The sequence below is a fragment of the Panthera uncia genome (genome assembly GCF_023721935.1).
Source record: "Panthera uncia isolate 11264 chromosome B2 unlocalized genomic scaffold, Puncia_PCG_1.0 HiC_scaffold_24, whole genome shotgun sequence".
Classification (NCBI taxonomy): domain Eukaryota; kingdom Metazoa; phylum Chordata; class Mammalia; order Carnivora; family Felidae; genus Panthera; species Panthera uncia.
The window spans coordinates 114757861-114772119 of NW_026057580.1; the positions used below are offsets into that span (position 1 = coordinate 114757861).

The 14259-nt window shown below is 45.7% G+C and overlaps 1 long non-coding RNA gene across 1 annotated transcript; it reads left to right on the forward strand.

Moving 5' to 3' along the window:
• Positions 1 to 2557: 2557 nt before the first annotated feature.
• On the forward strand, positions 2558 to 13825 carry LOC125939041 (uncharacterized). The gene is made up of 4 exons (XR_007462914.1): positions 2558 to 2918; positions 3290 to 3544; positions 13243 to 13354; positions 13631 to 13825. It is a non-coding gene; the product is annotated as an uncharacterized LOC125939041 (long non-coding RNA).
• The last annotated feature ends 434 nt before the right edge of the window (positions 13826 to 14259 follow it).

Here is a 14259-nt window from a genome sequence, read left to right on the forward strand (position 1 = left end):
GAAAAGCTAGAAAGAAAAAAAAAATTGTACAGATGACTAGCTCTACACTCCAAATCCAGTCTTCTTCTCTTGCATGAGTAATAGAATTTGTAGCCAGGCACATTGCTGCCGGCCTAGACCACATTTCCAAGATTCCTTCGCGGCTAATTTTGGCCATAAGGTTACGTCCTGGCTAACGGAGTATGCAGAGTGATGTGTAAAACTTCCAGATTGTACTCTTGAAAGAGTGGATGGGACTTGCCTTTCGTTGCCTCTTTTTCCATTCTGCACCCTGAAACACAAATGTGGTGCAGGCCCACTTGAGATGTAGCTAAGCGTAACACCTTTAGAAGGACAGAGAAGCCAGACAGAAGGGTGAGCTGCCCTTACAGCCTGGGCGTTTTCATCAGACGATTATTTGAGAGAGAAATACATTTCCATCTTATTTAGGCGCTGTCTTTTTTGGTTTCTAGAATATCAGCTAAACCCATATCTTAACAAGCACGTACACAGATAACTTTGAAAACATTACCTCAATTAAATTAAAATGGTGGAACACTGTTTGAAATTTACAAATGATCTCAGCATATGGGTCACGCAGCCCAGCCAAAGAAACGAGTTGTGGGGTCAATGAAGTAAGCGAACAGAGTTGCAAACATCTTTGAGGCTTTAAGGTATTTAAAAATTAAAGTAATAGTACATGCTCATTTAACTTGACAACCTGGAAGTCAGGCTTATCAGAAATCCTTTTGTGTCCCATTGTCATTAATAAGCATGAGTTTTAATGACCACGCTTACATTGCTAATTCTGGTTGATTAAATGATGAAGAGCCTATCCTGGGGACCATCAAACCAAAAGGGGATGTCAGAAATAGAGGAAGCTTTTGCTGACATGACTAATGGGTAAGGTGGCCTTTGATCATTAAGAGTCATTATTAGAATAGTAGCTGTGCTTTGGAAGTTTATACAAACAAAATAACCTCAAATTACTTCAGTGAAAAGGTCAAAATAAAATCTTGCCATCTTTTATTTATGTTTATGGGTGGTGAATGCAGAAGTCAGGCAGAAAGGAAATCTTTTTTTATCTGTAAAATTATATCTTTTATTGAGCTCATGTACACACACACACACACACACACACACACACACACGGGAAGAAAATGGTGGCTGCATTCCAAAGAGTTCCAGGCTCCTCTCCTGAGAGTTAACTGGATACAGTGTATTGTCAGAAAGCCCTGGGGGCTGCTTGTTCAAGAAGTTTTGCTGCCACACCAATTAGAAGCTGTTTACAGAATTTTAAGAAGCTCTCCCTTGAAAGGCCGACTTCCCCAAGGTTCTACAGGACAAGATTCTCTCGGGGCTAAGGTCATCCTGTCCCACCACATGCCTGAAGCTGTTGGAGCTGAATGTTTCCAAAGACAGACGATCTTGTCATCGTTGGCTATTTATGTCTAGTCATGTGGTGACATGTGGAATACTAGTTCCCTCGCCCTTCTCCCCTGGCACTGAGTGATCATCGTAAACAGTGAGTTTAACCTGTCCTGTTACGGGGATGCCTATTCGGTCCATGGGAAGGTGAAATGTTTTCTTATTTCAACCACTTGCATCACAGCCATCTATCCTTAATATTAACTACACTTATTCTAAAGGTTTTGACATGGTGACAACAAAGAAAGAGATATTGTGTGACGTGCTCAGTGTCGATGGGAAGAAGCTTTAAAAACACCATCCGAGATTTGTGTCTAATGGCGTCCCTTTGTTCTGGAAAAGACCCGGTATTCTTGCTGTGGACGTCATGGCCGGAAGCACCTACGTCGCTTCCTGTCTTGTACCCTTGCTTCTCTGCCTCATGGCCCTTCAGCCTTACCGACCATCTTCTGTCCCACAGTCCCAGCTTCCCATGCCTAGGCGGACTGCCCGGCGTTCCCATCCACCTCATCTGCCTTTAGGACATTCCAGGTCCTTCTCAGCCCTCCCAAGGCAGTTTTTATGCTCTACCTCCCACGTGGGCACGGCCGTTATTCATTTTCACAGCACCCTGTGCTTTTTTCTTGTGTTTTAATTGTAATTAATCACTTTAGCAATCACTGGCTCAACTGCTTTGCCTCCGCTAGATGCGAGGTCCAGTAATACAGGGACCGCCATGTACGTATTTCGTTACTCTGTCTCTGTTGCTTAGTAGTGATGTAGTGGGTATTTTTGAATGAGGAGATGGCGGTCTTTTAGAGTCTACCGAGCCTAGGATTTCCATGGGTTTCTTGTGGATCTATGATGTGGTAGGCATCACTGGAAATTCCAAGTTGAATTAGACAGTCCCTATGCTCAAGGACCATATCGTCTTGTGGTTTTTAAGTCCGTTTCTTACTTTGAATCCAACTCAATTTCTGGGTGTAGCATTCACCTCTTCATTTTAGTAATCCAGGTATGAGGTGACGGGGGTCTGATGTGCAGAAGGAACATTCGGCATGTAATGGAAGGGAAATTGTAGACCCTTAAGAGAAGATAAGCCTTGTTAACTGATCTGTAATTGGAGTTGTAATTTGAATGAAGGGAGGTGAGGGCAGAGGAAAAACAAGGAAGAAAGAAGATAAAGGCTCCAGATCTAGGGGACAAAAAACAGGATGAGGTCAAAGGGGTAGGAGAAACAACAGGAAACATCAGCAGCATGGAAACAGGAAAGCAGAGCATCTTGGGGGTAGAAAGAGGGGAGCAGCAGAATAAAGAAGCGAAAGCAGCTCTGTCCGCCTGGGGAACCTTCGGGAAAGGGGGTTTGCCACACTCAGTGAAGAAGCAGCTAGATCTCAGAGGCTGGAGCAGGAAAGGAGGGGGTCTTCGGTGGACCCGCAGGCACCCGCTGGGCTGGAGATTTCCTCTCGGAGCAAAGGAGAGGCATGGCCGTGTGCTTTCCAGGGCAGAGACACTGCGACGGCCATCACCAGGTAGCTCTGACCTTTCTGACCTTTCTGTGGGGCGATTTTATGGCGTGTGGCAGGAGGAGGTAGGCAAAGGATGCAGCCAAGCCCGGTGGAAACACTTCAAGATCTTTGGAGACCTACCCATATTTCAAAGCAGAGGCAACAGAGCCAGGAGCCACAGAGAAGGGAGAAATGGTGCCTGAAGGGAGAGGGAAGAAGGACCCAGCACACCAGGGCCTTCTACTCTGGAGACACTTTCTTTGTCTTTGGCGTTGGAAGGGGGGAAAGCAGGGCCCTGTGTAAAAACACTGACTTAACATACCTGTGCTTTAACAAATACCCCTTTAATTCTTTGCTAATCTGCCTCTCTGCACTGGAATGGGATCTCCACGAAGGTGCCGGCCATGCCTATTTAATTCCGCAATCCTCATCCATAGAAACACAGTCAGGTGGAGAATGATGTCAGCCAATCAGGTGGGTGACGTCGCCTTCTGTGTTCTTGACTGGGGCCATGAAAAATACTTGGGTTTGCAGAATAATGGACATAGCTATTCTTTTCCCAGGGATGTGGGCGGAGCAGAGCTCTTACTAATTATTGACAGAGAAGTCCCTGGGCCTCAGGGCCATCCTGAATGCTTCAGTCTGGGAAGGTACGTAGAGAAAGAAAAGAGGAGAAGGGAAAACAAAAAAGAGGAGGGGGGAGGAGAAAAAAAAAAAAAAAGAAGAAAAGAAGAGAAGAGAAAACCAAAAAGAGCAGACTAATTCATGTGGCCCTGGAAAGTAGAAGGAAGGACCCGGTCAGGATGTTCAGTCCCCTTAACATTTTGCGAACTAATGTTTTCAGAGAATCCCATGAGATTCTGCGGGAGAGAGCAGCTGTGAGAATGTAGAACCCCTACAGACTGCCGATGTCCTAACATCTTGGCGATAGAGAGAGATTGCATCCATGCGGAGGGCGAGTGGGGGAAATGGTGGATTGAAAGATGGGTTCCGGCCTTATGGACACATCGCATTTCTGATTCACTAAGGCCCGAAATGGCCCTCAATCTTTAATAACTCCTTTCACGACAAATATCTCTAGCTACCTTTCAAAACTGTAAGATCGCAAGGGGTGATACGGAAATGGGCGAAACTGGTTTGGTTTGGTTTGGTTTGGTTTTTTGCAAGTTGGAATCTAAACGATGAAAATTGGCATTTCATCTTTGCTAAAGTAAATGAAGTGCGGATCTCCCAAATAAATACTTACAAACAAAATGCAAACCTCTTTGAGTCTGAAAGCTTGCCTGTGAATAACATTGGGGCTGTGCCAGGGGTAGACTTTGAAGCATGCTGTAAAGCTTTTAAAGAAAAGAGTGTCTTTGAAAGCCAAGGAACTTGTAGCACTAAATATTTTAGTGGTGATTTATGAACAATGTTAAGAAATATGCCTTTCCTTTAATAAAAAAAAAAAGTCCTGACACTTAGTAAAACGTCGAGGATTTATGTGTTAAAATGTTTTTGCACGGCAGCTTCTGAGTAATAGATTCATAAATATTTCCCTTTTTTAATTTAAAGTTCACATGAATTAGAAAAAGGTGCCAAATTAAAGATATCCAGTCAAAGAGAGAAGATGAACTTGGGGTTTGGTCCCACCGTCTCTGAGCATCTGCCTCAACAAAGCCGGGCAGAGATGACCTTCTAAAAGTTCCTCCCTCTCTCAGACCCTCAAACAGATTATACCAACATCCTTAAAAAGTTACCGAGTTAAGCTGGTTTGAAACCACGCTTCTCTAACCTTTTTCCGTCTGGGCCATCACCGGGATCAGTTTCCCGTCGCAGCCAACGTGCCCACCCCGCCGCACACCCGCGAGAGCTTAATTCTAAACGGATGCGTCCTGTGTGTGTTACGCCTGAAACCAGTTAAATGATCACAACCTGCTTGAGGAAGTGACTCAAAGTGAGATCAGAAGGAACATGAGGGCTGTGGTCGCTTGCGCAGAACGCTGGCTCCCAGTTGCCCAGACGTTTTTGTGCTTCGTGATTTAATTCAGCCCAGATGCTATGAGTTCTCCCTTTCTTTTCTTCCTCTGTGGCAGTGGGTGTTGTTGCCGGGGACCGACGGGGGCCAGGGAGAGTGAATGAAACAGAAGAAAAGTTGGCCACACAAACACAATGGCAGGACAGTGGCCCCGGTCCATTGGGCGGGGGGAGGGGGATGTGGCTCCATCCACACAAAGGAGCTCCTGTTCCCATAGAAACCGGTGTTTGGCTGAATGAGGAGCTTGACTGCACGGAGCCCCTTCCTCTTTCTTTTTAAATCTCTGTTGGAGATGCATTGTCTTCTGGGTATTTTGGTTTTAATGAAAACAGAGACCCTGGAGAAGAAAATGCTCCCCACTCCGGGCGGGTTGCTTTACAGCTGATGACACATATTCCGGGCGGGTTGGGAATCTGGCTGGATCGCCCCGGATCTGAGATCTGGTACCTTTTCTTCAAGCCATGTACTGACAGGCCACCGAGAGCTGTGCCAGGCTGAGATTGGCAGCCTAATTTGAATACCAATGCTGCTCTGGGCTGGCGTCCAGTGGCCTGGCGGGAGGTGGGCAGGGCCGTCCCGGACCGGGATTCTGTAGTGGCTTCCGAGGGGAGGGAGGGCGGGAGACTCCCACACTTAGGGGCTTCCTTCCTTCTCTGACTCCCATGCCCCTTCTCTGTTGGGTTATTGGCAAGTCTGTTTTCTATTCTTGAAGGATTAATGCCTCAGTGCAAGGGGAAAATGGCAATTAAACACACACACACACACACACACACACACACACACAAACCCTCAAAGCCTGGGATTTCTATCGCGTTAAGCATTTTCCAGTGCGATTTCATTAGAACCCCGCCAAAGAGAGAGGTTTAGGGCTTTGTTGTCGTGTTGTTAAAGAGTTTAAAACTATTAACAGGATGTTTTTACCTTTCCTCGGGGAAAAAAAAAAAGACAGGCAACCTTTTGTGCTAATGGGGCTTAGCTAACATCCATAAACAGGGGGCTTTCTAAAGGGAGAGTAAATGACTGTAATCGTCTCCAACAAAATAATCTGCTTATAAAAATAAGAGTTTAGCTTCCTGGGAGAATTGCTGATACACTCTGGTCATATCTGAAATATTTAAGAATCAGAGATTATGGGCACTTGCCCAAATTCCCCAATAAAATGTTTCAACTAGAAAAGATGGTGCGTTTCCATATTTGCGTTGTGAAATATCTGAAGTCATTTCGCTGCCTCTGAGATTCTAATTAGACGCCCTAGCAGATCGAAGTGCAGATTTGCCTGGGGTAAAAAAAAAAGGGGGGAGTCTTCCTTCATGGAGTTTGTCGCTCGCCAGCCCTTGGGCTCTGGTGGTTTTAGAAAGGGTGGGGTCCAGCACTGTGGCCTCACACACTCATCTTGTGGCTCCTCAGACGCACCTGCTGTTTGCATTTGTGATGTGGGTGGCAGGGCGACAACGCCATCCGACACGCAGGGATACCGACCAGTCTCCAGGGCAGACATAACTTGTCACCGTCAGTGAATATTTATTAGGTGTTGGTGGGAATTGGGCGCCCAGCCAGGAGCCATCAGGGAGCGAGCGAGAAACACAGATGAAACAGATCCAGTCTTGAGGGACAAGACATGTTATGCTACTCGGCAGGAGCACGTCCAACGCGTTTCTTGCTAAGTGTGGAAAACGTGGCCGCAATTTCCTTCCCAGTAGCCCGACAGGTTGGCAAAAGTCCTACGACGCTGTTACAGAGCGAGAACTCTTTTCTCTATATCGTCTCTTTGAGGTTCAGGTATCAAAAGAGGTTTTGGTCCGTGCACACTCAATGCCGTGTATTATTACCACAAAACAAAAGAAAACAAAACAAAAAAACAAACCAAAAATGAACAACTCAGGGAAGGTTTCTCGCCCAGAGTGAAACGAAACGAAACAAGACAAAATCATCAGAACTCATTCACTCGCGCAGGTGAGGTTTTACTTCTGCACCGGTCTCAAAAAAAAAAAAAAAAAAGGGACTTGGGCACATGTTGAAAACATTTCCGGAGCGAAGAGGAGAGTTCAGAGAAGACACTAGTCATTTGAGGAAATGGATTCAACGTGGCCTGTGATGGCACATTTGTGTTAGCTTCTCCCAGACAGGCCTGTGGGCGTTCTCGCTGCCCAGCCTAGGCGATTGCTGGTTTAAGAGCCGGAGAAGTTCAACCTCCAAATGGACGTGTTTGGTCTAATTAATAGACACCCTTGGGGCGCCGGCTCAACTCCCACCTACACTGAAGCAGCATCGTCCTTCCAGAGGGCTCATTGGAACACAGATGAGGCCCTTCGGGGCCTGCAAGGAGCCGCCAGCCTGCGACGCACAGGGTGACCTCAAAGTGGCTGAGCAAGTTAGGTGCGTTTTCCAGCCCCACTTATGCCTCGGACCAGAAGGCTGGGTCCATGGCGAGGAAGCAGTGAAGCGAGGCGGGGCCGTGCCGGGGAGCACCCAGGACGAAGAAGGGCTCACGGAGGGTCAGGGTCACTGTCCGCCTCCAGCCTGGGAACGGGAGTCGGTGACTGATGGTCTCTCTGCTGCGGCTCACCTGCCATCCGCCTCCACCAGCAAAGCCCCGCTTCCCATGCAAGCTTCTGTGGGTGGAGCCCGTATTTATTTCCAGTTCCTTCCACCCACGTGATGGCAATGCCTGACCCGCAGGGTTCCACGCTGTTTGCTACAGAAAAGGAAGTTTCCGCTTTCGGGTTTCCGGTAGAACCGCAAGATGAGGCTCTTCATTTACTTGCTTCTTCTTATCTTGTCTTCTAAGCCTTGACGGGGGAGAGCCGTCCTCTGTGTGGGAGGCTGGGTCACATCGACTGCGGCGAGGGCCACCGAGGAGGCAGGCCAGGCTACGAGGGGAAGGGGCTCGGCCCCCAAGGCCCGTGGCCCAAGCAGCCCCGCTGCTTAGTTTCTCAGCTCTTCGAGGCCTCGGGATGGCGCAGACCTTCGGATCGATTTTACTCTCGTTCCACAGCATTACTTTCAGCTGCCGCTCGGCCAAGCCGGCTTTCCCAGGGGCTTTGTTAATGAATATAATTTTACGGCCACGCAAGATGCTGTGAGAACCGAAAGTTCTAGAGGGAACACAGCACTTTCTTTTTCTGCAAGTCAAGTTCGTAAAGTCGCGACTGTTTTCTCCAGCAGACAAGGGCACACGGGCCCCGCTTTAGTGACGCCGGCTTCTTTCCCTGGGAGCCGACCCACCTAGCAAGACAGTTGCTAAGTTCAAGAGCTCAACATCCCCACTGAGGATTCTTTTCAGCCACAACATTACACACACTTTCTTTGTGCCCTATCCAATTCAAGAGCGTATGTGGTGCTTTGAGACCGCGTCAAGCCACAGTAATGAGAACCGAGGAAATACGACTCGGGCCTTGAAGACGAGGCTTGCATGAATGACAGAAGTGTTGGGAATGTGGGTCTGTCCTCCCGGGTCAGTTTCCTAACTTTTGCTCTTGTTCCCTTCCTTTAATTTTAAACATCCCTCTGATCCAGGGATGGCTTCCCATGAACACTAATATGATATAACTGGAGTATAACTCCAGGGTCTTTTTTTCTTTCTTTCTTTCTTTCTTTTTCCTCTCCTTCTTCTCCTGGGAATTCTGTTGCCTCGGCCAACCAGACCTCGGTGAGTGCGAATAACGGGTTGGTTCGTTGTGTCCGTGAATACATATTCATTTGTGTGCAGCCGGCTACTCAGAATCTGTCAGTGGAAGTTTCCACTGGCAACGGGCCATGTAGGATGAGCAGAACTCACACACCAAAAATGTTCACAATTCCAGTTCCCACGTCTCTAGCAGCAAGCAGGTCTCGGAAATCGCGCCCTCCTCCACCGGTGGGTGACACCATCGATGGCTTTGCCACCCACCCCTGCCTTTCTGCCGTGGCCATCCCTCCTCCCTTGAGACCCTCCCTGTTCACGACCAGATTCAGCTGGTGGGTTGTACGTGTCCTTTCCAGGGACTGAGAAGCACCAGTGGGCACAGCCTCAGGCTCTGATTATTGATTGATTCATGTGCTGATTCGTTAGCATATGAAACAACGACGAATCCCCCGAAAAGCAAAGTAAGATAGGTTTAGGTTTAGGCGTGCAAAATGCTCACAGTCCACTGGGGCTCAGAAAATGATAACTGATGTTAGTATCATAATTTCAGTAATGGATATATATGTTCAAAGCACTACGGGAATACAGAAAAGTTTGTTGTTGAGAAAAACCTTAAAAATGGTACAGTGAGTTTTACTGTAAAAGTAAAAAACTTTAAAAGTAAAAAGTAAAAAAAAATTACTGTAAAAGTGACAGGGTTGGGCAGTTTAGTGGCAGGAGAAGACAGGGCCATGTTATGAGTTTTGTGGGCTCAGGGACTATTGTCTGGGCATTTCTTCTTCTAGAAACACAATATATTAACAGTTACATTTTATGACTCTGTCGATATAAAGGGTGAAGATGTTAAAATTTTTATTGACACATTTTAGTTCATCTAAAAATTCATGTTTTCTTTTGAAATTTCATGTTTTCATGAAATGAAAACATTTCATGGGCTCCTCAAAGTACGGAGTTCTTGTCACCACACCCACGACCTCCTGGGAGAAGAGAGAGGGAGGGAGGGAGAGGAGAAAGAGGAACACAGCTGCGGGGGGCCGGGGACGATATGGAAGAGATTCTAGAAAAAGGACAGTAACCATGGGGGGAGTAGAGAGCCCGTGGGGGGAAATGACGAGCTAAGTTCGCATACACACACATACACACACACACACACACACACACACACACACACACACAGAATAAAAACATGAAAATGGCAGAAACAACAAGAAAACAAGAAAGTGAGCTATGACAGAATGGTCATGGAGAATAGTGAACCAAATGACAGTTCCAGAAGCTCTTTCTTTTTCTTTTAAAAATTTTTAAGTTTATTTATTTATTTTGGGGGGGGGAGGGGCAGGCAGAGAGGGAGAGAATCCCAAGCAGGCTCTGCACCATAGGCACAGAGCCCGATGTAGGGCTTAAACTCACAAACTAGGAGTTCATGACCTGAGCCGAAACCAAGAGTTGGACACTTGAACTGCCTGAGCCACCCAGACGTCCCCAGAAGCTCTTTCTTTGAGTGCTGCCCTTGGTGGGGATGAGGAGTGTCTTTTCTGCTGTCCTTGGTCACAGAAGCTCCATGTGGCTCTCAATGGCAGACGAACAGATGTGGGGCGAGGTCACTGCAGGACAGGTGGGTCCCAAGTGGTCGGAGATCCGACGGGAACTTGTCACATGGGGACGGGTATCCGGTAGCCAAGCCTGACTTAAGAGACTCATTTTATGTATAAATGATAAGACTTTCATTTTCTTTCTGGAAATGAAGTTTTAGTTCAAGAATTAGAAATGACAGTACCATAATTAAAAAGTATGCCACTCAAGATGGATCGTCAACACCTTTACATTTATCAGCATCTCATTAGTTTTTCGCATTTTGGACTTTGTTACATCAACTTGGTTGTTTTCCCTATTGCCTCTCTATAAAGAAGCTTTTCCTAGTTACAGTGGGTTTTCAAGCACTTCATTTTTTTATGTGTTTATTTATTTTTGAGAGACAGAGAGACAGAGCGTGAGTGTGGGAGGGGCAGAGAGAGAGGGAGGCGCAGAATCCGAAGCAGGCTCCAGGCTCCCAGCTGTCTGCACAGAGCCGGACGTGGGGCTCGAACTCATGAACCACGAGATCATGACCTGAGCTGAAGTCAGACGCTTAACTGACTGAGGCCCCAGGCGCTCCTCAAGTACTTATTTAATGTAATACTCACAATAGTCCTGGGAGGAAGACGTAACCATTCTCATTTTGTACTCAGAAGCCAGTCTCAGGGCTCGTGACTTGGCCAAGGTCACATAGTTACAACATTTCTGAGACGACTTCATGCCAAGGGTGTGCGTGTGTGTGCGTGTGTGTGTGTGTGTTGATGCAGGTGTGTTTACTCGGCACTGGCTTTCTATGAACATTAAACTCAAAAGAGCAATGATTTCACGTTGATTAAGGTACCCCCATACAGTTTTCCCCAGTTTGCTCTGGTACGGTTCTTCATGCATTCCACAATCTGCCTACCGTTTTCATCCTTCTTTTTAACGAAAGCACCATAGCCATCATTGGTTTGACCCAGTCGACACTGTAAATACAGAACCACGAGCAAGCTACTATTCCTTTGATACTTAGGCATCAAATTTGGCATACCGAATGTTTATGTTTATCAAGTTTTCCTAACACAGCTTGGAATCTTCATGTATCTCTTGATGATGTGCAAATTGTTTCCCTCAGCCTGCAGAAAATCCAAATGTAATTTAGGAAACATTTCTTAGAAACATCCAAATGTACTGAAGGTTGTCACATTCAATGCATAACTTGGCAAGTTTTATTTTTTCCCCTGTAAACTATAATTTTCAAGGCATCTAGTGCTCAGGAAAGATCCTTATGCATTGGAGCTAACAAGAGTTTTACGAGAGATGTTCGATATCGATACACTTAATGATACATCGGTTGGCTTCACCCTACATTATGCCAAAAGATGGTACCCTGGCCATTTGTCATGTGTTCCCTTCAAATCAGTGAGAGGTATATAGTTACTGTTGACTCATTACCCTACAGGAATGAGGCAGATTCTAGCCGTCCCCTACTGTTGGTACCTGGTAACAGGAAGAGTGCTCGTTCAACCTGATCTTTCTTCCTTTAGTCTAGCTCCAGTGAGCTACAAAACGGTTCAATGGACGAAGAATAACTTGGAGGTTCAGTAAATCTTGGCTTCTAGAGTGGCTCTGTTGTTAATTCAGCAAGGAAAGGCTTGTAAATTAGTCTGGCTTTTGTGTGCTAATATTTTCTCATGTAAAAAATGAGCCCAATAAGAATGTCTATGCGATGAATCTTGCAAATAAAAGTTTTTCTAGTGCACGTTTTGTTGATGTATCACCTTGCTTACAGAAAGGAAGTTGAGAGTTCAGGAACTTTGGAAAAAATATATAAAGTCCCTGGGTCTATCTGGGTCTATAAATCTATACGTCTTTGTGTCTACCTATCATTTCGTAGAATGGCTGCTAACTCACTGGGTGAGTCTACGCATTGGGTCTGTTTTTTTGAGTCTGCAAAATGGAAAATCACTAACCCTAAGTAACCAAACTTGTAATCATATAAAACTCTACTCAGCTAACAACCACTAACTATGTGTTGTGGGTGGGCTTCCGGAATACAAAGAGAAAAAACTTGCCCTTATCCTCCAGGGACCTCAGTCTAACGAGATAGACACATAACAACAATAATACAAATATAATATATTCTAAACTTTAATACCGTGTGATGCCTTCTCAACTCTGGATAATCTTTCTATACAAGTGAGATGCTCTGGAAGCAAGGAAGAGTGAGAATTAATTCTACCCGAGGCACCAAACTGAGGAGGTGCCATTTGGAAGTAGCCAATGGAAGATGATTAGTTAGCTGAGTAGAGATGGGAGATGATACGGAGGAAGCCAGGGACGAGGGTGGGGGGCATGGCACCAACCACGGAATGATAGATTGTTGCCAACGGGTCAAATACCTTAATATTTATGTCTCCAGAGCAAACACTGGAACCATCTTCTGTGTTGACATAAGAAAGTAGCATGATCCGAGCGGCTATGTCAGAAAGATATCTGTGCTGGCAGAATGGAAGGGGGTGGGAGGGCCACAGTGTTAAGTCTGGGTGGCTAGTTTGGATGCTACTGTACTTTGACACCCCATCGCCATGGCAACACCAGAAAATGTTGTACTTAGTACCAAACTGACTTTAGGAACCAGATCTTGGCAGTGTAGCCACATACTCCACCAAATCGGCCACATGCCCTCCCCGGTGCACCATATATTCCCTTCCCCTGGCTTATAGAACAAAAGCCTTGGTCCTCCACCATATCTGTAATTTCCCAAGGTGCTGGGTTGGCAGTCACATCCGGATGTTACTCTGAGGTCTTATGTGTTTACATTAACCCTGCAATTCATGCCATGCTTCTGCTTTCGCTGATTCACCCGGTGTCCCCGGGGACACATACGCACCCACTCTGATCAAAGTTCCAGCCTGGGTGAAGCGAACCCATCCGAAATTTTACCCTGGTTTCGCAGTGGTCACTCTGATCCTCACTTGCCCCTCAACTTCCAACGCACCCTCTCGGCACACACCAAGCAGATGTCATTAGCAGTTACCTGTTTCCGGTTTCTGTGAGTTTTTGAGATACCGTGCTTGGCTTGCAGTGTTAAACAACCAAAAAGCACCATCCACTGTGAGTTGATAGCGTGCATTTTTTTTTCCTTTCAGAACTGCGTGTAACAGGCTGTATTTACATAAAACCGTCCCGTTCGCCTTTCAGAAATGTTTCACAAAGAAGAAGCTACAACTGTGGAGTTCGTCTTCTGTTTCGACACTGGTGGTCAGTGATCCTCCCTTTGTTGGGATTTGTCCATTTGCTGATGGGTCTTTAAAGGTGTGCAATTTACATTACGCGCTTCAAAAAGGGGAAGAGAGAAAAGGAGTGCGGGTTAAGCCCCTTGTGTTGGATTTAGTTTTTACTGTGTAAATACTGAGAGGAGCCGTGTCCGTCCTTGTGGATGATGCCACTGGTGGTCGCTCCAAAGTTGGACAACACAATGCGTGCTTGTCTCTTGGCATTTCTTTTTCACTTATTTTCTCCTTACTATTTTTGCAGGCCGTTGGAAACTCCTTTGGCTAAGCTGCTACAGCGGGACTCCCTTGAACCACCTTTCACTTGTATTTTTACTGTTGTTTCAAAGTTTAGTTAAAATAAATAACGAACAAAGAGATGATGTTTCCCAAATACACTCATCTAATTATCTCGTTGTAATGTTCCTCTTTAAATGGGTTGTCTAGTTTTTTTAGGCCCTGATCTGCTTCTGTGTTTCCTTAGAAAATGTTCTTGATATTTAATTACCTTCACTAATTCCTTGGTGCTTAGATTTTTACATGCTTTATTTTTGTATTCTGATAGAGTTCATCTTGCCCTTTTTTTATGAGTGATTTTCCATTTTCTTGGAGTTACGCAGTATAGCACTTTGATTATGCAAAATCCTTTGCGCTCTATCACATTTATATTTTATTCCGGACCACATTGTTAAAATTCACAAAATCGGTCTAGATCCGTCCCTTATAGTAAAACTGGAAAAAGAACATATCACTTTGGCACGTTCAGGATATCTGCAACTCTAAATATTTTTTCCAAGCACAAAAAGTATTTAAGAGCACTAGAGAGCTTCAGAGGCACAAAGACGAAAATACCTGATTCTTTCCATTCACACTACTGTTTGAAGTCATGAAATA